Consider the following 23,217-nt stretch of genomic DNA (forward strand, 5'->3'; position numbering starts at 1 on the left):
ACGAGTGTGTCCCACGACGATCTTGGGTAGAGAACGGCAGCATCAGATGATGCTGCCGTTCTCTACGGGCTGCAGGAATCCAATGACGGAAGGTAGGTATCCTTCCGCACTGTATTCCTCCGCCACTTAAAAAAAAAAAGTCCCTAGTCTCACTTTATGCCATTGCTGTGTGGGAAATTCCCACGCAGCAATGGCATAAAGTGAGACTAGGGACTTTTTTTTTTTTAAGTGGCGGAGGAATACAGTGCGGAAGGATACCTACCTTCCGTCATTGGATTCCTGCAGCCCGTAGAGAACGGCAGCATCATCTGATGCTGCAGTTCTCTACCCAAGATCGTCATGGGACACACTCGTGGACTGCTTCGGATCGTGGGTGAGTATTTTTGTGGTTTGTTATGTTAATATTTATTCCGGAAAGACAATGGCTTCGGGGAACAATGTGACAAGTATTGGTAAGTATGTTACTCTATGTTATATGTACTGTATGTCTATGTATGTATTGTATGAATGTATTGTATGTATGTAGTATATATGTGGTATGTACAGTATGTAGCATGTAGTATGTATGTAGTATGTATGTAGCATGCATGTAGCATGTAGTATGTATGTAGCATGCATGTAGTATATATGTAGTATGTATGTAGCATGCATGTAGTATATATGTAGCATGTATGTAGTATGTATGTGGTATGTATGTAGCATGTAGTATGTATGTAGCATGCATGTAGTATATATGTAGTATGTATGTAGCATGTAGTATGTATGTAGTATGTATGTGGTATGTATGTAGCATGTAGTATGTATGTAGCATGCATGTAGTATATATGTAGTATGTAGTATGTATGTAGTATGTATGTGGTATGTATGTAGCATGTAGTATGTATGTAGCATGCATGTAGTATATATGTAGTATGTAGTATGTATGTAGTATGTATGTGGTATGTATGTAGCATGTAGTATGTATGTAGCATGCATGTAGCATGCATGTAGTATGTATGTAGCATGCATGTAGTATGTATGTAGTATGTATGTAGTATGTATGTAGTATGTATGTAGCATGCAGTATGTATGTAGTATGTATGTAGTATGTATGTAGCATGTAGTATGTATGTAGCATGCATGTAGTATATATGTAGTATGTATGTAGCATGCATGTAGTATGTATGTAGTATGTATGTAGTATGTATGTAGCATGCAGCATGTATGTAGCATGTATGTAGTATGTATGTAGTATATATGTAGTATGTATGTAGCATGCATGTAGTATGTATGTAGCATGTAGTATGTATGTAGCATGCATGTAGTATGTATGTAGCATGTAGTATGTATGTAGTATATATGTAGTATGTATGTAGCATGTAGTATGTATGTAGCATGCATGTAGTATGTATGTAGTATTTTTTTTTTTTTTTTTTATTTTTTTTTTAACATTTAACACATTAGCCGGATGATGGGACTACTACTGTCCCATCATTGGCTAATGTGTCAATCACTGTCATGGTAGCAGGCATCGCCCGATGGGACTTGTAGTCCCATCGGACGATGCTTGCACAGACCCCCGGACATCAGCACAGCCCCCCGGCAGGCCGGCACAGCCCCCCGGCAGGCCGGTACAGACCCCCACAGGGTGCACAGACCACCGGCAGGCCGGCACAGCCCCCCGGCAGGCCGGCAGAGACCCCGGGCAGTCCACACAGCCCCCCGGCAGGCCGGCACAGCCCCCCGGCAGGCCGGCAGAGACCCCCGGAAGGCCCGAAATGACGGCGCATCATGATGCGCACACACCGCGCATCATGATGACGTCAGGCCGTCAATCAACTGAACTTCCGATTCCGATGCCGAATTCCGATATTGAAAAAATATCGGAAGTCGATATCGGAATTCCGATACAGCAAGTATCGGCCGATACCCGATACTTGCGGTATCGGAATGCTCAACACTAGTGCTGATGTGTTAAATTGGTCTCCGGAGGCTGTTTCTTCCTTTCAGGAGCTGAAGCGAAGATTCACCTCCGCCCCGGTTTTGCGGCAACCTGATGTCTCACTTCCATTCCAGGTAGAGGTGGATGCTTCTGAGATTGGTGCAGGAGCTGTTTTGTCCCAAAAGGATCCTGTAACATCTAAAATGAATCCCTGTGCTTTCTTTTCCCGAAAGTTCTCTCCATCTGAACGTAACTATGATGTGGGGAATCGGGAACTGTTAGCCATGAAATGGGCATTTGAGGAGTGGAGACATTGGTTGGAGGGAGCTAAGCATCAAGTCGTGGTCCTCACTGACCACAAGAATTTGATTTACCTAGAGTCGGCTAAGCGCTTGAACCCTAGACAGGCTAGGTGGGCCTTGTTTTTTACACGTTTTGATTTTGTGGTTTCTTTTCTTCCTGGAACGAAGAATGTCAAGGCAGACGCCCTCTCTAGGAGCTTCTTTGCTGATTCTCCTGTGGTGACCAAGCCTGCTACCATCTTAGGCGAAGGGGTAGTTCTTTCTGCCATCTCGCCCGATTTGAGACGTGCTCTGGAAGAGTTCCAGGAGGACAAACCTGAGCGTTGTCCCAGTGGAAAGTTGTATGTTCCTGACCAGTGGAAGAAGAGAGTGATGTCTGAAGTTCATTGCTCTGCTTTGGCTGGTCATCCAGGTATTTTTGGTACTAGAAATCTGGTGAGTCGGTTTTTTTGGTGGACCTCCTTGTCTCGTGATGTCAGGAATTTTGTGCAGTCCTGTGGGACGTGCTCCCGGTCTAAATCGTGTTCTCGCTCTAGTGGGTTGTCGATGCCTTTGCCTGTCCCCAAGAGGCCATGGACCCATATTTCAATGGATTTCATCTCTGATATGCCTGTCTCTCAAAAGATGACTGTTATTTGGGTGATTTGTGATAGGTTCTCTAAGATGGTTCATCTTGTACCACTCCCTAAGTTGCCGTCTTCCTCTGAGTTGGTGCCCCTGTTTTTACAACAGGTGGTTCGTTTGCACGGGATTCCTGAGAACATTGTATCTGACAGAGGAGTCCAGTTTGTGTCTAGATTTTGGAGAACTTTCTGTTCCAGGCTGGGAATTCAGTTGTCCTTCTCCTCTGCTTTTCACCCTCAGACCAATGGGCAGACAGAGAGAACAAACCAGACCTTGGAGTCATATTTGAGATGTTTTATTTCTGCTGAACAGGATGATTGGGTTTCATTTTTGCCCTTGGCCGAATTTGCTTTAAATAATAGAGCTAGTTCTGCCACTTTGATGTCACCTTTTTTTTGTAACTTTGGGTTTCATCCTCGATTTTCTTCAGGGCAGGTGGAGCCCTCTGCCTGCCCAGGTGTTGACACTGTGGTGGAGAGAATGCACCAGATCTGGGACCAAGTGGTGGATAAATTATCTCTCTCCCAGGAAAAGGCCCAGCGGTTTTCCAACCGACATACACTCACTGGCCACTTTATTAGGTACACCTGTCCAACTGTGTGTTAAGACTTAATTTCTAATCAGCCAATCACATGGCGGCAACTCAGTGCATTTAGGCATGTAGACATGGTCAAGACAATCTCCTGCAGTTCAAACCGAGCATCAGTATGGGGAAGAAAGGTGATTTGAGTGCCTTTGAACGTGGCAAGATTGTTGGTGCCAGAAGGGCTGGTCTGAGTATTTCAGAAACTGCTGATCTACTGGGATTTTCACGCACAACCATCTCTAGGGTTTACAGAGAATGGTCCGAAAAAGAAAAAAAATCCAGTGAGCGGCAGTTCTGTGGCCGGAAATGCCTTGTTGATGCCAGAGGTCAGAGGAGAATGGGCATACTGGTTCGAGCTGATAGAAAGGCAACAGTGACTCAAATTGCCACCCGTTACAACCAAGGTAGGCAGAAGAGCATCTCTGAACGCACAGTGCGTCGAACTTTGAGGCAGATGGGCTACAGCAGCAGAAGACCACACTGGGTACCACTCCTCTCAGCTAAGAACAGGCATCTGATGGCTACTTTCAGCAGGATAATGCGCCATGTCATAAAGCTCGAATCATCTCAGATTGGTTTCTTGAACATGACAATGAGTTCACTGTACTCAAATGGCCTCCTCAGTCACCAGATCTCAATCCAATAGAGCATCTTTGGGATGTGGTGGAACGGGAGATTCGCATCAGGGATGTGCAGCCGACAAATCTGCGCCAACTGTGTGATGCCATCATGTCAATATGGTCCAAAATCTCTGAGGAATGCTTCCAGCACCTTGTTGAATCTCTGCCACGAAGAATTGAGGCAGTTCTGAAGGCAAAAGGGGGTCCAACCCGTTACTAGCATGGTGTACCTAATAAAGTGGCCAGTGAGTGTAGGACCATTGGTCCCCAGTTTAAGGTTGGTGATATGGTGTGGTTATCATCAAAAAATATTGCTATGAAGGTGCCTTCTCCTAAGTTTAAGCCTAGATTTATTGGACCTTACAAGATTGTGGAGATTATTAATCCAGTCTCTTTTCGTTTGGCTCTTCCTGTCACATTTAAAATCCATAATGTGTTCCATAAATCTTTGTTGAAGAGGTTTGTTGAACCTGTTGTTCCGGGGGTGGCACCTCCAGACCCTGTATTGGTTGAAGGTAACATGGAATATGAGGTAGAGAAAGTACTGGATTCCCGTCTGGCTAGACGGAGACTCCAGTATTTGGTTAAGTGGAAGGGTTATGGTCAGGAGGATAATTCCTGGGTCTCTGCCTCTGATATTCATGCCAAAAGATTGGTGCGTGCCTTTCATCGGGCTCACCCTGATCGCCCTGGTGGCGTAGTTGAGGGTTCGGTGACCCCTCCTCAAGGGGGAGGTACTGTTGTGAGTTCATTTTCCCCTTCACTACTGAGGCCCGAGGAACTCCCTCTTCTGGTAAAGAAAGGTAGTGAGCCTGATTATCAAACACCTGAGGCTGATGATGATGACTGGCTGAGTGGAGTTACTGACTGGATATAAGGCTGCCAATGCCCTTCTGCCCTGCGGGTGATTTCTCTGTGGGATCCTTGGAGACCAGTCTGAATTCCTGCTCCTCTAAAGCTAAGTTTGCTGCTCGGCTTTTTGCATTGGTGCTTTGACTTTGTTTTGCTTTGTTTTTCTGGATTTCTGCCATTCCCTGCTGGGGTGTGCTGAATTCCTTTAGCTCTGTATTCTGAAAATACCTGAGTGCCTTTTTCATATCAGCTTGTTGGCTTATGTCTTTGATAGGGTTTTGGCAGATTGCAGACAACAGCCTTCCTGTCCTTTCCTATGTAGGTAGTTTTGGGCCCCGTCTTTGCTCAGTCTATCTTTCTGTCTGTGTTAGTGTTTTCATCTTGCTTCACCGTCATTATATGTTGGGGGCTGCCTATTGCTTTGGGGTCTGCTCTGGGGCAGTCTAGATTTCCCCTTTCTTTCTTTAGGCCTATTTAATTCTCCGGCTGTGATCTAGGGGTCTAGGGCATCGTAGGAACCCCCCACGGCTACTGCTAGTTGTGTTGATAGGTTCAGGGGTCTGCAATCTGATAGTTGCCAACTTCTCTGGTTTTCTGGACTTAGCTTGTATTTCTGTTTTTGCCTCCTACGGTGACTCATTCATAACAGCGTGGGTCCCTTTATAGGATCTGCAAGGCATAATCTGACATGTGGGCCAACGTTCCCGGTGTCAATGATGCACTGCAGTGCTGGGTGGAGGAGCACTTTCTGGAAAATCCACATCCCTCCAGTCACGCGCAAACCCTGTACCAGACCTTGCCATGCCAACATTTTCACTTGCCCCACGAGATGCATCCTCCTCCCCTAAGTAATCATCCCCATCATCATCCTCCTCCTCCTCTTCTTCCTCCACCTCGTCCAGGAGAGGTCCCTGAGCAGACAATGGCTGAATGTCATCAAGGATTCCCTCCACCTCTTCCTCCTCGTCAACATTGGCTGCAGACGCCTGCTCCTTAAGGTGTGTCAAAGTTTGTATGAGCAGACGCATAAGTGGGATGCTCATGCTTAGGATGACGTCGTCTGCGCTTACCAGCCGTGTGCATTCCTCAAAACACTGAAGGACTTTACAGAGGTCTTTCAGCTTCGACCACTGCACACCTGTCAACTCCATGTCTGCTCTCAAAGTGCCTGGCCGTGTATCCTCCCACAAATGCATTATGGCCTGCCTCTGCTCGCACAGCCGCTCAACCATGTGCAGGGTGGAGTTCCACCTTGTTGCAATGTCGATAATGAGGCGGTGGTTGGGAAGGTGGAGCAATCGCTGCAGCTTCTGCATACGAATGGAGTGTACAGGCGACCGGCGGATGTGCGCGCACAGTCTTCGCACCTTATGGAGCAGGGCTGTTAACTCCGGATAATTATTGAGGAAGAACTGCACCACCAGGTTCAAGGTGTGAGCCAAGCAAGGTATGTGGCTGAGTTTTGAAAGGGCTATGGCTGCCACAAAATTACGGCCGTTATCACTACCTACCTTGCCTGCCTCAAGATGTACACTGCCCAGCCATGACTCAGTTTGTCACTGAAAGTACTCGGCCAGCACCTCGGAGGTGTGTCTGTTGCCCAAACACATCATCTGCAACACATCCTGCTGACGCTTTCCACTAGCTGCTCGATAGGGGGACACCTCGTGTGCAACAGTGGCAGCTGCAGATGGAGTGCTCGTACGACTGCGCTCTGTGGACGAGCTTTCGCTTCTGGAGGAGGAGGAGGGTCGAACGCCTACAGCCAACTGTTTCCTATACCGTGGGCTAGGCAGCACTGTCCCACCACCGCTGTCCCCTGTGGACCCTGCGTCCACCACATTATCCCAGTGCGCAGTGATGGACACGTAACGGCCCTGGCCATGCCGACTGGACCATGCATCAGTTGTGAGGTGCACCTTTCCACTCACTGACTGCTTGAGTGCATGGACAATGCGGTCTTTCACATGATGGTGGAGGGCTGGGATGGCTTTGCGAGAGACGAAGTGGCGACTGGGTAGGTCATAGCGTGGTACTGCATAGGCCATGAGTTCGGGGAAAGCTGCGCTTTCCACCAACCGATAGGGTATCATCTCTAACGAGATTAGTTTGGCAATGTGGGCGTTCAAACCCAGTGTACGCGGATGAGAGACTGAGTACTTTCTTGACCTACTCATAGTGTCTGGGAGGGTGAGCTGGACTTGAGAGCTGCATATGGTGGAAGTAGCAGTGGACAGGGCGGACTGAGAGAGGGTTGATGATGGTGATGGAGTTTTCTTTCTGATGGCCTAGAATCAGTCTTTCGTTGATATAACAGTGGGATTCCCTGACTGCTGTGGCCTTGCAACAACACCTCAACATTTGCTGTTGTGCTAACCGGTGGGCTTACAGTGGGGGAAACAATGTAGCGTTGCTGACTACCTTCTTTGTGATCAGTTGCACATGTGGTATTTGAGGTTTGGTGTTGTGTCCATGCTTGCAAGTGCATGCTGGTTAAATGTCTAAGCATGCAACTGGTATTCAAATTTTTCAGATTTTTCCCTCGGCTAAAGGTCTTTGCACACTTCTTACAGATAACCTTGGCCTGATCATGAGGATTTTGTTCAAAAAAGTGCCACACTGCACTCTTCCTACTTTGGCAGACATTTTGCGGCCTAGCACGTTGTGATATTTTGACCCTCTGGACAAGCTGTCCAGCAACTCTTTTGATTTTTGGAACCTGTCTTTGGAGTGCTCCGGGCCTGCCAGATAACAGCTGTTGCGATGTCGATGTCTGCTGTGGATGCTCCTCCTCCTCATCTAAGCTATTGGAAGCAGCACCCTCTTCCCCCAATGGATGCCAATCTGGGTCAACAACTGGGTCATCCATCACCTCCTCTTCAATGTCATGTGCACCTTCCTCTGTGTCACCGTGTATGGTGGTATAGTGTGCGGGAAGGGGCACCTGAGTCTCATCAGGGTCAGAATCTGGCTCTGTACACTGCGAGGACAATGTAGTGCTCTGAGTGAATGTACCAGCAGAATCATCTATCAGTGGCTGTGCATCAGTGCACTCCATGTCAGATTCATCTTGGCCTGGGTAATTCACCATTTCACTTGATAATCCAGGCATGGTATGTGAAAACAGCTCCATGGAGTAATCAGTAGTATGGCCTGCATCATCCTTCAATCTTGGTTGGGGTGAAGGACACAAGGAAAGGTGTGGTTCATGAACATGAGCCTCCAATGACGACTCAGTGCTTTTATTTTTTACAACTTCAGAAGAGGAGGCGATAGAGCTGGAGGCTGAGTCAGCAATGTAAGCCAAAACTTTATCCTGAAGCTCTGGCTTTAAAAGCGGTTTGCCAACTCCTAGAAAACTAAGCCTTCGAGGCCTTGTGGAGCCAGACGATGATGCAGGCTCAACACCTCCTGCATTCGGTCCTATTTTGCTTTTGCCACTACCATCAGATCCACCACCAACACCATCATTACCAGCTGCCAACCCCCGCCCAATTCCACGGCCTCTTCCACCCTTCCTCATTTTTGGTAGAAATGTAGACAAAATCCAACAAACTATATAGTAATGTAAAACAAGGTACAAGGTGTCTATAGGACAGGGGAGATTTTGAATTTCTGCACACACTTGTGGACACTGGACACTTTTGGATTGTGTGAGGCCCACTGAATATCACAGCGCTATGTCACAGGCTCGATGCCGCAGGTGTGAAAAATGTCACTAGAGGATAACAGAGATTTTGAATTTCTGCACACACTTGTGGACACTGGACACTTTTGGATTGTGTGAGGCCCACTGAATATCACGGCGCTATGTCACAGGCTCGATGTCGCAGGTGTGAAAAATGTCACTAGAGGATAACGGAGATTTTGAATTTCTGCACACATTTGTGGACACTGGACACTTTTGGATTGTGTGAGGCCCACTGAATATCACAGCGCTATGTCACAGGCTCGATGTCGCAGGTGTGAAAAATGTCACTAGAGGATAACGGAGATTTTGAATTTCTGCACACACTTGTGGACACTGGACACTTTTGGATTGTGTGAGGCCCACTGAATATCACAGCGCTATGTCACAGGCTCGATGTCGCAGGTGTGAAAAATGTCACTAGAGGATAACGGAGATTTTGAATATCTGCACACACTTGTGGACACTGGACACTTTTGGATTGTGTGAGGCCCACTGAATATCACAGCGCTATGTCACAGGCTCGATGTCGCAGGTGTGAAAAATGTGACTAGAGGATAACGGAGATTTTGAATTTCTGCACACACTTATGGACACTGGACACTTTTGGATTGTGTGAGGCCCACTGAATATCACAGCGCTATGTCACAGGCTCGATGACGCAGGTGTGAAAAAAATGTCACTAGAGGATAACGGAGATTTTGAATTTCTGCACACACTTGTGGACACTGGACACTTTTGGATTGTGTGAGGCCCACTGAACATCACAGCGCTATGTCACAGGCTCAATGTCACAGGTGTTAAAAATGTCACTAGAGGATAACGGAGATTTTGAATTTCTGCACACACTTGTGGACACTGGACACTTTTGGATTGTGTGAGGCCCACTGAATATCACAGCGCTATGTCACAGGCTCGATGTCGCAGGTGTGAAAAAGTCACTAGAGGATAACGGAGATTTTGAATTTCAGCACACACTTGTGGACACTGGACACTTTTGGATTGTGTGAGGCCCAGTGAATATCACAGTGCTATGTCACAGGCAGAAATTGGCTAGTGTATGACAAACTACAAGGTGTATATAGAATTGGGCAGAATAGGAATCTCCCTAGAGTGTAGGTCTGTAAGAACGGAACAAGTCCTCGACTTATCCTTACAGAGCGACACACAGCTTCACTGTGGCTGTGATAACAGCCGTTACACGGTACTGAGAGAGGAGCGTGCACGTACACGGCTGTCCGGTGTACGTAAAATTGTCAAGCTCTGTGTTTTTTAAGTATACGGACTGACACACGCTGTCTCTCTATAGTTTTGAATGTGATCAAACAGCAAATATATTCAACTGTTTGAAAACTAGACAAAATTCGAAGGTGCAGGTCTGTAAGAACGGAACATGTCCTCGACTTATCCTTACAGAGCGACACACAGATAGCTTCACTGTGGCTGTGATAACAGCCGTTACACGGTACTGAGAGAGGAGCGTGCACGTACACGGCTGTCCGGTGTACGTAAAATTGTCAAGCTCCGTGTTTTTTAAGTATACGGACTGGCACACGCTGTCTCTCTATAGTTTTGAATGTGATCAAACAGCAAATATATTTAACTGTTTGAAAGTTAGACAAAACTAGAAGGTGAATGTCTGTAAGAACGGAACATGTCCTCGACTTATCCTTACAGAGTGACACACATATAGCTTCACTGTGGCTGTGATAACAGCCGTTACACGGTACTGTGTGAGGAGTGTGCACCGCTGTATGGTGTGAAAAAATGCACGCTCAGTACCTCACCAGGACATAAAAAAATTGGGATTGCTTTTAAAAAAGCAGTTTGCAGAGCAGTGGGTAAACAGCAATGCAGCCGTCGGGAAGCCTTCGAAGGCAGCCTAACAACCAACACCGCTGATCCAGCAAAATATAGCCTCCACTTGCACTGCACACACAGTGACTGGTGTGTTGTACAGGCAAAATCGCTAGCAGCAGAAGAAGTTTTTGGTGTCTTCTTCCCTGCCTAACGCTCTCCCTACAAAATCAGCAGCAGCAGCTCTCCCTATTCTGAGATCAGCATGAGTAATATGGCGGTCGGCGTGCACGCCCTTTTATACCCCCTGTGACGCCCACCAAAGCTAGCCAATCACTTGCATGCCCTTCTGAAAGATGGTGGTGACCCCTGCCTATGTCATCACGTTGCCCACAGTGTCCGTGGATCCTGATTGGCTGAAAAAGAGCGCAAAACAAACTTTTGAAACGCGACTTTGGCGCTTAAGTCGCCGACCTCGTGGCCGACCTCATCCTAGGGTCGGGTTTCGTTTCATGAGACCCGACTTTGCCAAAAGTCGGCGACTTTTGAAATTTTTCGACCCGTTTCGCTCAACTTTAGTCTTGACCATAGGTTCATATTTCCAGGGCGACCTTGATTGCTCCATTTAAAAATTACTTTTTGTGAATGCACGATGGGCTAAATTGTGGCATTTCAAATATCCTGTGTCTCCCCCCTTTTCCCTCTATACAGACAATAAGAAATATTCTTCTTAGTTACAAACCATCTACTAGCTCTTTGAAATTAAGCATACAAGCTGAGCTGCCTTGCACTTCCATTGCTGCAATGCTGTGAGCTCCAGGAAAATGGCTGCCGGAGGAGGTGTGTTGTGAATTCGCTTTCTGGCCTACCTCTGGTTACTAGTGAACGTAGTGGAGCTAGTTATACTGATAGAGGGGTCGCAAGTTCTCTTCCCGGGCTCCCTCTGGTGGTTACTGGAGGCAATGGAGCTGATATAATTAACAGAGGCCGGCCACCTGATAATGAGGAGGATGACTGGATATCTGGAGTTTCTGACTGGATTTAAGACAGCTGACTCCCTCTATCCCTGCTGATGATTTTTTCCTGCCTCCTGAGGTCTTATTTTCCAGCTCAGTCCCTGCATGCTCAAGCTTAGTGTTCTTTTGCTATTGTTCACATTTGATTTGGTTTTGTCTGTTTCAGTTTTGTGTGGTCAGCCAACCCCGGCTGGGGCTGTGCTGGATTTCCATCCTTATGTTACTGTTTGTGCCAGTTTGTTTTTGTCCCTTGTTAGATTGGCCTCTTTTTGCTCTGCTTTCAGAATATACCAGAGTGCTGATATAGTGGGCGAAGTCTAGTGACTTCAGTATTTTTCTATCAGACGTGTTGGGCATTTTTTGCAGGGTTTTTTGCGTGATTGCAGACAGAGTCTTTCCTTTCCTCTCCTGTCTAGTTAATGTGGGCCCCATCGTTTGCCCAGTCTATTTTCCTACCTGCGTTTGTGTTTTCATCTTGTCTCACCGACAATATATGTTTGGGGGCTATCTATTCCTTTGGGGTCTGCTCTGGGGCAGTTTAGATTTCACCTTTCTTGCTTTAGGCTTATTTAGTTCTCCGGCTGTGTCGAGGCGTCAAGGATCATTGTAAGTACGCTCTATGGCTACTGCTAGTTGTGTGGATAGGATCAGGGGTCTGCAATCCGCTTAGTTACCAACCTCTCTGGTTTTCTGTGGCTCAGCTTGGTCTTGCTTTACTCCTCGGTCACCCAATCATAACAGAGGTGCATGTGCAGATTGAAATCTCAGCAGCAAGATGTCAGTGCCAAGATTTCAATCTGTGCATGTGCCGCATTACAGCAATGCCTGTGCGGGGCCTCCGGGCTTTCAAAAATGTCGGCGGAGCCCCTGCGCCACCGAGCACAGCCAAATCAGTCTGAAATGGTGTCGCGCTCATGCCCTGACTGGTGGTCGTGAGCCAGGGGGTTGTGGCCCCACTGTGCCACAAACCAGACTACTCTGGAATGAGTGTGACTAGGACAGCTGCCTTGGTTTTCACTGGAGCCTCTGATGGTGAGGTCAGGCTTGTGCGGCAGGCAGCTGCGAGGTGCCATTCCGGAGTGATGTCTGGCTGTGGCTGCTGATCCCACTTGGGGAGACGGTGGCACGGCTGAGACACTGGCAGGCAGGCACAGCTGACATACTGGCAGGCAGGCACAGGGCAAGCGGCCACGGCTGAGACACAGGGCAGGCTGGCACGGCTGAGACATAGGGCAGGCTGGCACGGCTGAGACACAGGGCAGGCTGGCACGGCTGAGACACAGGGCAGGCTGGCACGGCTGAGGCACAGGGCAGGTAGGCACAGCTGAGACACAGGGCAAGCAGGTGTGGCTGAGACACAGGGCAAGCAGGCACGGTTGAGGCACGGTGCAGGCAGGTGTTGTATATGAAAGAACAGGTAGAGATATGTTCACACAGCGGGTGCTAGTACTGGTACATACAGGAAAGAGTGGAGTATGACAGAACAGGTTTGGACCTTTTCACACAGGAGGAGCAGGTATGGGTTCTGACAGGAAAGAGTGGAGTATGACAGAACAGGTTTGGACCTGTTCACACAGGAAGAGCAGGCATGGGTACTGACAGGAAAGAGTGGAGTATGACAGAACAGGTTTGGACCTGTTCACACAGGAGGAGAACAGCAAGGCTGCGGAGAAGAGTTGTAGAGCAGTGAAAGGTTCTGCAGCAGCAGAACCAGAACCAAGCAGAACCGCAAGAGTACGGATCACAAGCAGAGCTTAAAGAGTACAGAGCAGGCAAAGTTGCAAGAGTGCAGAGCCGCAAGACTGCAGAGAAGAGTAGCAGTGCAGCAAGAGGTTCTGCAGCAGCAGAACCAGAACCAAACAGAACCGCAAGAGTACAGAGCAAAGGCAGGGCCTAAAGAGTACAGTGCAGACAGAGTTGCAAGAGAGTGGAGCATGAACAGAGCTGCAAGAGTGCGGAATACAAGCAGACAGGGTGGACACAAGGAAAGACACAGCAGGGAAAGCCAAAGACAAGGAGACAGATAGACAGACAAAGGTAGGACAGAGTTCAGATGGGGAAACAGTACGAGACAGGGCCAAGGACACATGGACCAGAATATACACAGGTACAAAGCAAGGCAAGAACAAAGACACAGAGACCAGGATATTATGCCCCCTCAAGGGCAGACAGAGAAGTAGCAAGCAAAACTAGGAGTAATTCCTCCAAAGAAGGAGTTAACACAGGCAAGGTTCCACTGGATTGAGCTGCCCTAAATATTAGAGGACTCGTGATAATTGGTCAGGAACACATTAGACAGGTGCACCCTGACTCCATAAGAACCAGAGAGTTCTGGCACCGCCCCCCTATGCACACAGCCAGGAAACATGCACAGAGCAGATAGGAGACAAGCGGCACAGAGCATGGAGCTGGCAGCAGACAGAAATCACAGCATAGCCTAGGGGGGTGTGGGGGATGGAAGGCCATGCAGCGATGCCAGCAGGGTTGTTACAGATGGGAGTCAGATTATCGCCAGACCACCGAACACCTTCTACGACACCGCTTCACCAGTGCCGATTCCCCCCTGGTAAGCTATATTTGGACTGTAAAAAGGACCCCCAATTTGCACATTAATTTTTTTCCCCATTTTCCTTCTGAAAATTTGGGGTGCGTCTTATGGTCAGGTGTGTCTAATAGTCCGAAAAATACGGTATGTAAATTGGAGACTTGACTGAAAAAATGACAATTGACGTTCAATGTAGATACACATAAGAGCATGCATTTAAGCTAAATAAATAAAATGTACAATTGTGTACATACTCCCTTAACAACCAGGGGTATTTCAGTTTTTGAATTTTAGTTTTTTGCTCCCCTTCTTCCCAGAGCCATAACTTTTTATTTTTCTGTCAATATGGCCATGTGAGGGCTTGTTTTTTGTGGGACAAGTTGTACTTTTGAACGACACCATTGGTTTTAACATATCGTGTACTGGAAAACAGGAAAAAAAATCCAAGTGTGGAGAAATTGCAAAAACACTGCAACTGTATTTCGTTTTTCTTTTTTTACCATGTTCACAAAGTGCCAAAACTGACCTGCTGTTATGATTCTTCAGGTCATAACAAGTACGCAGATACCAAACATGTATAGATTCTTTTTTATTTAAGTGATGAAAAAAAATTACAAAATTTGCTAAATTTAAAAAAGGCGCCATTTTCCAAGATCTGTAGCTTCTCCATTTTTCATGATCTGGGGCTGGGTGAGGGCTTCTTTTTTGCGCTGCGCACTGACATTTTTATTGATGCCATTTTGGTGTAGATACAATCTTTTGATCGCCCATTATTGCTTTTTGTTGCAATGTAGCAGAGACCAAAGATACGTAATTCTGGGGTTTTTAATTTTTTTCTCTTTAAGTCATTTAGTAATCGGCTTAATTCTTTTTTTATATTGATAGATCAGACGATTCTGAATGCAGCAACACCAAATATGTGTATTTTTTTATTTTTTTAATGCATTATTTTGAAGCTGGTGATTCAAACTTTTATATTTAATTTTTTTACATTTTTTAAAACTTTTTTTTATTTTTGCCTGCTTCAAAAGTCTACATGGGAGACTAGAAGCTGCACTACTTTCATCGCCTCTGCTACACACAGGCGATGATCAAATCGCCTGTGTGTAGCAGAAATGCTCACTTGCTATGAGCGTCGACCACAGGGTGAAGCTCAGAGCAATCTGGCAATGACAACCAAAAAGGTCTGCTGCAGACCTCTGGTTGTCATGCCGACCCATGGGGGACCCATGATCATGTGACGGGGTCACCGATGGGCGGGATTAGTGATGGCACTTCCAGTAAGCGCGAGTTAAATGCCGCTGTCAGAGATTTAGAATTTTGGACTCTATTGTATAAGAAGGACATAGCTGAACCAGAACTGGAACCAGAGTATGTGCAGAGAAGAGCGACCAAGGTTATTACTGGAATGGGTGAACTTAATTACCAAGACAGGTTACCAAATTATAGGATATTCAGTTTCAAATAAACAAAGGTTTAGTGATTATTTTAGTACAATATGCAAATATATGAAGGAACAATACAGAAATTTTTCCAATGTTCTTTTTACACCCAGGCCTGCAACAACGACCAGGGGGCGTATTTTTTGTCTAGAGCAAAGAAGATTTAATTAATCACAGATAAAGATTCTTTACTGTAAGAGAAGTGGCACTATGGAACTCTTTGATGCAACATTTTAGAATGGTTGATTCACAAAAAATATAAAATTACAGGTTTTGGGACTCTGGGATGGGACATTGATCCAGGGAAATACTCTGATTGCCATATTTGAAGTCAGGAAAGGATTTTTCTCCTAACATGAAATAATTATCTCCTCATGGGGTTTTTGCCTTCCTTTGGATCAAAATGCTAGGTTATAGGTAGGGATTAGTGAATCCAAGGAAATTCAGGTTCTGGTACCCAATCCGAACTTTATTCCAAAGTTTGGTTCTGGTACCAAAATTGTACCCGAACTTCAACTCAAACCCCATTGCAAACAATTGGGACCCAAACTTTTGAACTGGAAACTATTCTCTCTCTTTCTTTCTCTCTCTCTCTTTCTATCTCTCCGCATTTCCTCCAGAACTCCGAACATTGCAACAGACTTCCAGGGAAAGTTCGTGTTCAGTGTTGCGAACGCCGAACTTTAAATTTCGGGTCCGCTCATCTCTAGTTATATATTCACACAAACCAACAGAAAAATACGATCATAAAGTCCAAAGTTAGTATGAAAAAATTCATAAAAAATCCTTTATTATATGAAAGCATACAGGTGAGGTTAAAACACCACATAGTGAAAACAGCAAGCAAAGCTAACTACGCTGACACGTCACACTGACACCTCATCCATATAATGTATTATAGGAAAAATAGCTTGTCATAAATAATCTCCCCTGTGTCTATCTCTATATTATAGATCATAATAGTAACCCAAATTACTTCTCAAAATCATGTGCCAAGAGATTAATATATATATATGTTCAACCTGACAAACTTAGGTCTTATTTCAAACATAAAATTATGAAACTATGAAATATTGCACCTTTTTTACCTGCAGTTCTATAGTGATATACATCATAGTTTAGAATCCAAAGTGATGATGACCTGACAGGTAAATTCTAGACAATGAGATCTTGCAGTACTGGGTGCAGTATATTTACCTTGACAGAATGGCACACTTCAGTTCAAATAGATCTCTACTCAATACATAAACACACTATTAAGATCAAATTGTCCTTTGTCTTCAGTAGCAGATAGCCAATCACTCAACCAGTGCCCAGCCTTTATATAGGACACCCTCAAATCCATTAAATGGCAAACCAGGTCTGCAGAAATCAGTGGGCTAACCAAAGTTTATCTAAAGTATATTGTCACATGGGTACTCTTGTCTCGGCTGATGATGACCATCAATTAATTTACCATTAATTGGGATTGATACAGTTGATACAGAAAATAAGACATCATCTTTTTCAGCCAATATATTTGTCATGTCTATAGCCAGCTTCATGTATCTGTTCTATACAGTTCAAGTAGCTTAGTCATCAAATTTGCTACAATTAGATTATTTTAGTCCAATCGCTTCTAGGAAAGCTAGGTAGGGTAATAGGACTAGACATGACCTCTCAGACACAGCACAGAAAATGGATATTAGATCTCTAAAGCAAAGACCCACAACTATGATGGCGGCAAGTGGCTTCCTAATAGGGAGCTACATGAAATCCATTGTAAGTCGTCTGATCTTACTAACATTACAGAATTACCTATCAGCCTTAATCTCATTACGAAGAGGGATAGCCAGAAAGTCCCTACTATCAAACGCATTTATGCTTGCTTTCATCCTCAATATGTATTCATTCTGAGGTCCACATTTATTCTGGGGTCTGTATTCTAGATATCTAAGGTATGTATTTTGGGGTCTGTATCTATTTAGGGAGTCTGGTTTGAGGGTTTGTATTATTTAGGGGTGTAATCTAGGGCTGTTCCTTAGTTTAGGAGGTTTGTATTTGTTTAGGAACTCCACTTTGGGATTTGTATTTATTTATGGAATTTGGTTTGGGATCTAAACTTATTACTGATCCACATAATCTTTTGATAGTATTTTTGCAATTTCTGAGGGCAATTTTATTAATTTGGGTTTTGTATTTTGTGTTTTCTATATATTTAGTTAAGTAAACTGCCTTAACCCCTTCACCCCCAAGGGTGGTTTGCACGTTCATGACCGGGCCAATTTTTACAATTAAGACCACTGTACCTTTATGAGGTCATAACTCTGGAACGCTTCCATGGAGCCCGGTGATTCTGACATTGTTTTCTCGTGACATATTGTACTTCATGTTAATGGTAAAATTTAATTCAAATAACTTGCGTTTATTTGTGAGAAAAACAGAAATTTGGCGAAAATTTTGAAAATTTTGCAATTTTCCAACTTTGAATTTTTATGCCCTTAAATCACAGAGATATGACACCCAAAAAACTTGATAACTAACATTTCCCACATGTTTACTTTACATCAGCACAATTTTGGAACCAAAATTTTTTTTTGTTAGGAAGTTATAAGGGTTAAAACTTGACCAGCGATATCCCATTTTTACAACACCATTTTATTTTTACGGACCACATCACATTTGAAACCACTTTGAGGGGTCTATATGATAGAAAATACCCAAAAGTGACACCATTCTAAAAACTGCACCCCTTAAGGTGCTCAAAACCACATTCAAGAAGTTTATTAACCCTTTAGGTACGTCACAGGAATTTTTTTGAATATTTAAAAAAAAATGAACATCTAACTTTCTTTCACAAAAAAAGTACTTCAGGTTCAATTTTTTTTATTTTACCAAGGGTAACAGGAGAAATTGGACTGCAAAAGTTATTGTGCAATTTGTCCTGAGTACGCTGATACCTGATATGTGGGGGGGAACGACTGTTTCGGCGCATGGCAGAGCTCAGAATGGAAGGAGCGCCGTTTGACTTTTTCAATGCAAAATTGTCTGGAATTCAGATCGGACGCTATGTCACGTTTGGAGAGTCCCTGATGTACCTAAACAGTGGAAACCCCCCACAAATGACACCATTTTGGAAACTAGACCCCCTAAGGAACTTATCTAGATGTGTGGTGAGAACTTTGAACCCGCAAGGGCTTCACAGAAGTTTATAACATAAAGCCGTACAATTAAAAAATCATATTTTTTCCACAAAAATGATCTTTTCACCCTCAATTCTTATTTTTCCAAGGGTAACAGGACCCTAAAAGTTATTGTGCAATTTGTCCTGAGTTCGCTGATACCCCACATGTGGGGGTAAACCACTATTTGGGCGTATGGCAGAGCTCGGAAGGGAAGCAGCGCCATTTGACGTTTTTGGCTGGAATTGAGATCGGACACCATGTCGCGATTGGAAATCCCCTGATGTGCCTAAACAGTGGAAACCCCCCACAAATGACACCATTTTGTAAACTAGACCCCCCAAGGAACTTATCTAGATGTGTGGTGAGAACTTTGAACCCCCCAGTGCTTCACAGAAGTTTATAACGCCCGGGCGTGAAAATAAAAAATTCGTATTTTTTCCACAAACATGATCTTTTAGTCACCATTTTTTTATTTTCCCAAGGGTACCAGGAGAAATTGGACCCCAAAAGTTGTTGTCCAATTTGTGCTGAGTATGCTGATACCCCATATGTGGGAGAAAAATACTGTATGGGCACACGTCGGGGCTCGGAAGGGAAGTAGTGACGTTTTGTAATGCAGACTTTGATGGAATGGTCTGCGGGTGTCATGTTGCTTTTGGAGAGCCCCTAATGTACCTAAACAGTGGGAACTCCCCACAAATGACCCCATTTTGAAAACAAGACCCCCTAAGGAACTTATCTAGATGTGAGGTGAGCACTTTGAACCCCCAAGGGCTTCACAGAAGTTTATAATGCCCGGCATGAAAATAAAAAAATCGTATTTTTTCCACAAACATGATCAATTAGTCCCCAATTTTTTTATTTTCCCAAGGGTAACAGGAGAAATTGAACCCCAAAAGTTGTTGTCCAATTTGTCCTGAGTACGCTGACGCCCCATATGTGGGAGAAAACTACTGTATGGACACACGTCGGGGCTCGGAAGGGAAGTAGTGACGTTTTGGAATGCAGACTTTGAGGGAATGTTCTGCGGGTGTCATGTTGCATTTGGAGAGCCCCTAATGTACCTAAACAGTGGAAACCCCCCACAAATGACCCCATTTTGGAAACGAGACCCCCCAAGGAACTTATCTAGATGTGTGGTGAGCACTTTGAACCCCCAAGGGCTTCACAGAAGTTTATAATGCCCGGGCATGAAAATAAAAAAATCGTATTTTTTCCACAAACATGATCAATTAGTCCCCAATTTTTTCATTTTCCCAAGGGTAACAGGAGAAATTGGACCCCAAAAATTGTTGTCCAATTTGTCATGAGTACGCCGACACCCCATATGTGGGAGAAAACTACTGTATGGACACACGTCGGGGCTCGGAAGGGAAGTAGTGACGTTTTGTAATGCAGACTTTGATGGAATGGTCTGCAGGTGTCATGTGCGTTTGGAGAGCCCCTGATGTACCTAAACTATTGAAACTCCCCACAAGTGACCCCATTTTGGACACTAGACCCCCCACGGAACTTATCTAGATGTGTGGTGAGCACTTTGAACCCCCAAGTGCTTCACAGAATTTTATAACGCTCGGACGTGAAAATAAAAAAATCATTTTTTTCCACAAAAAAGATATTTTTGCCCCCAATTTTTTATTTTCCTAAGGGTAACAGGAGAAATTGGACCCCAAAAATTGTTTTGCAATTTGTCCTGAGTAGGCTGATACCCTACATGTGGGGGTAAAACACTGTTTGGGCGCATGTCAGAGCTTGGAAGGGAAGGAGCACCATTTGACTTTTTCAACTCAGAATTGGCTGGAATTGAAATCAGACGCCATGTTGCATTTGGAGAGCCCCTGATGTGCCCAAACAGTGGAAACCCCCAACTCTAACTCCAACCCGAACCCCAACACACCCCTAACCCTAATCTCAGCCCTAACCCTAACCCTAGCCCTAACCCTAGCCCTAACCCTAGCCCTAACCCTAACCCTAGCCCTAACCCTAGCCCTAGCCCTAACCCTACCCTAACCCTAACCCTAACCGTAATGGAAAAATGGAAATAAATACATTTTTTTATTTTATTATTTTTCCCTAACTAAGGGGGTGATAACGGGGGGTTTGATTTACTATTTATGGCGGTTTTTATGTTTGGCGGCTGTCGCACGCTAAAAGACGCTTTTTATTGTAAAAATAGTTTTTGCATCACCACATATTGAGAGCTATAATTTTTCCGTATTTTGATCCACCGAGTCATGTGAGGTCTTATTTTTTGCAGGACGAGTTGACGTTTTTATTGGTACCATTTTCGGGCACGTGACATTTTTTGATCGCTTTTTATTCCGATTTTTGGGACGCAGAATGAACAAAAACCAGCGTTTCATGAATTTCTTTTGGGGGGGTGCGTTTACACCGTTCCGAGTGCGGTAAAATTAATAAAGCGGTTTTATTCTTCGGGTCAGTACGGTTACAGCGATACCTCATTTAAGTCGTTTTTTTATGTTTTGTCGGTTTTATGCAATGAAACTATTTTATATAAAAAATAATTATTTTTGCTTCGCTTTATTCTGCGAGCTATAACTTTTTTATTTTTTTGCTGATGATGCTGTGTGGCGGCTCGTTTTTTGCGGGACAAGATGACGTTTTCAGCGGTACCATGGATATTTATATGCGTCTTTTTGATCGCGCGTTATTACACTTTTTCTTTGGCGGTATGATAATAAATCATTATTTTTTGCTTCGTTTTTTATTTTTAAGGGGTTCGCTAAAGGGGTTAACTAATGGGACAGTTTTATAGGGCGGGTCGTTATGGACGTGGCGATACCTAATATGTGTACTTTTATTGTTTTGTTTTGTTTTTATTTTCAAAAAATGGATTTATTTGGGGGAATATTTTTTTTTTTGTAATTTATTTGGCGATTTTTTTTAAATTATTTTAACACTTTATTTTTATTTTTTTTTACTTTATTAAATAGTCCCAGGTGGTACATCACTGTTCTGTGACAGATCGCTGATCTGTCACATCACAGATCACTGTGACAGATCAGCGATCTGTCACAGGCAGTGCACAAGGCTTCCTCATGCCTGCGCTTTGCAGGCACTGAGGAAGCCAGCTTCCTGCAGGCCCCCGAAGGCCCCCGTCGCCATCTTGGATTCGGGGGCCTGCAGGAAAGGAGCCCCCGGCAGCAGCGCTGCACATTGCGCTGCCGTTAGGGGCTCAGGGAAGCACGGAGGGAGCCCCCTCCCTGCCGATGCTTCCCTTTAACCCCCGGTACACCGCGATCATGTTTGATCGCGGTGTGCAAGGGGTTAACGTGTCGGGGGCGGTCCGTGACCGCCCCTGACACATTGTGCCGGGTGTCAGCTGTGATAATCAGCTGACACCCGGCCGCGATCAGCGGCTTTCACTACGTGGGCGCCGCTGATCGCGGTAGACGTACTATCCCGTCCATGGGCATAGGGGCCCGGGTCCCATGGACGGGATAGTACGTCAGATGTCAGGAAGGGGTTAATTTAGGGGATCTGTTCTGCGGATTATATTTATTTAGGGGGGCACTATTTATTTTGAACTCAGAGTCTAGGAGGTCTGGTCTGAGTTTTGTGTAAATTCTGGCGTACTGTCCAGGATGTGCATTGATATTTGGGGAAAGGTGGTCTATACATATATATTATTTATGTTGGGGTCTTTGTTATGTAAAGGATCTTGTCTGGGTCTGTTTCTAATCTGGGGTATAGTCTGAGTAATGTCTGTATTTTGAGGACTGCATTTTGTGGTGCTTTCTGGGGGGGTTCAAAAAAATAAGCAATCTTCATTTTTTTATAACAGAAACTAATATTTTGGCCCTCCCGGGGGGTCTTTATCCAGCAGGGAGTTTTCTGGTGTTAATACATATTGTGGGCTGAAGTAATCTTTATTTATCTTTATTTAGTTTGGAAGACTGCATTTATTTTCAAGAATATGTTTCTAAAAGTTTGGTCTGGGGTCTTTCTAAATTTTGTTGTGTAGGAAAAGAAAGCAGTGGATTAGCATAAGTAAAAAAAAATCAATTAGTGACAGTTATCACACATCTTTTGGAAATTTGAAGTCACCATTCAAAATTACGCACCCATTAACTCCTTCTTGATATGTCCAATTTCCATTTTTGCATTTTCTTTCTTTCTTTCCTCCCCTCATTCCAAGTCATAACTTTTTTTTATTTTTCTGTCCACATAGGCGTATGAGGGCTTTTGCTTTGTGGGATGAGTTGAACTTTTGAATAACATAATTCATTTTGTCACATAGTATACAGGAAACCAGGAAAAAATTCCAAGTGCAGTGAAATGTCGAAAAAATCAAAACAAAACAATTTGGCTTTGTTTTTTGGAAATTGTTTTTGCAGAGAACATTGTGTGGTAAAAATAGCTTGGCAATGTTTTTATTCGCCAGTGGAATTAGGGCGATACCAAAATTGTCCAGTTTTTTGGCAGGTTATTTTAGTAGTGAAAAAAAGGGAAATCTGGAAAAAAAATGTATATATCTAGGGATGTTCAGGTTCTGCAGGTTTGACGAATGTACAGTTAAAAGATCGATTGGGGTCCGAACTTGACCTTGAACCAAACCCAATACAAGTAAATGGTAACCCGAACTTTGGTACTGTAAAATGGCTGTAAAATGGTCATAGTAAGGGATAGGGGGCTGCAA

The sequence above is a fragment of the Dendrobates tinctorius genome, unplaced genomic scaffold (assembly GCF_039654945.1).
Source record: "Dendrobates tinctorius isolate UK_male_01 unplaced genomic scaffold, ASM3965494v1 ptg000046l, whole genome shotgun sequence".
NCBI lineage: Eukaryota > Metazoa > Chordata > Amphibia > Anura > Dendrobatidae > Dendrobates > Dendrobates tinctorius.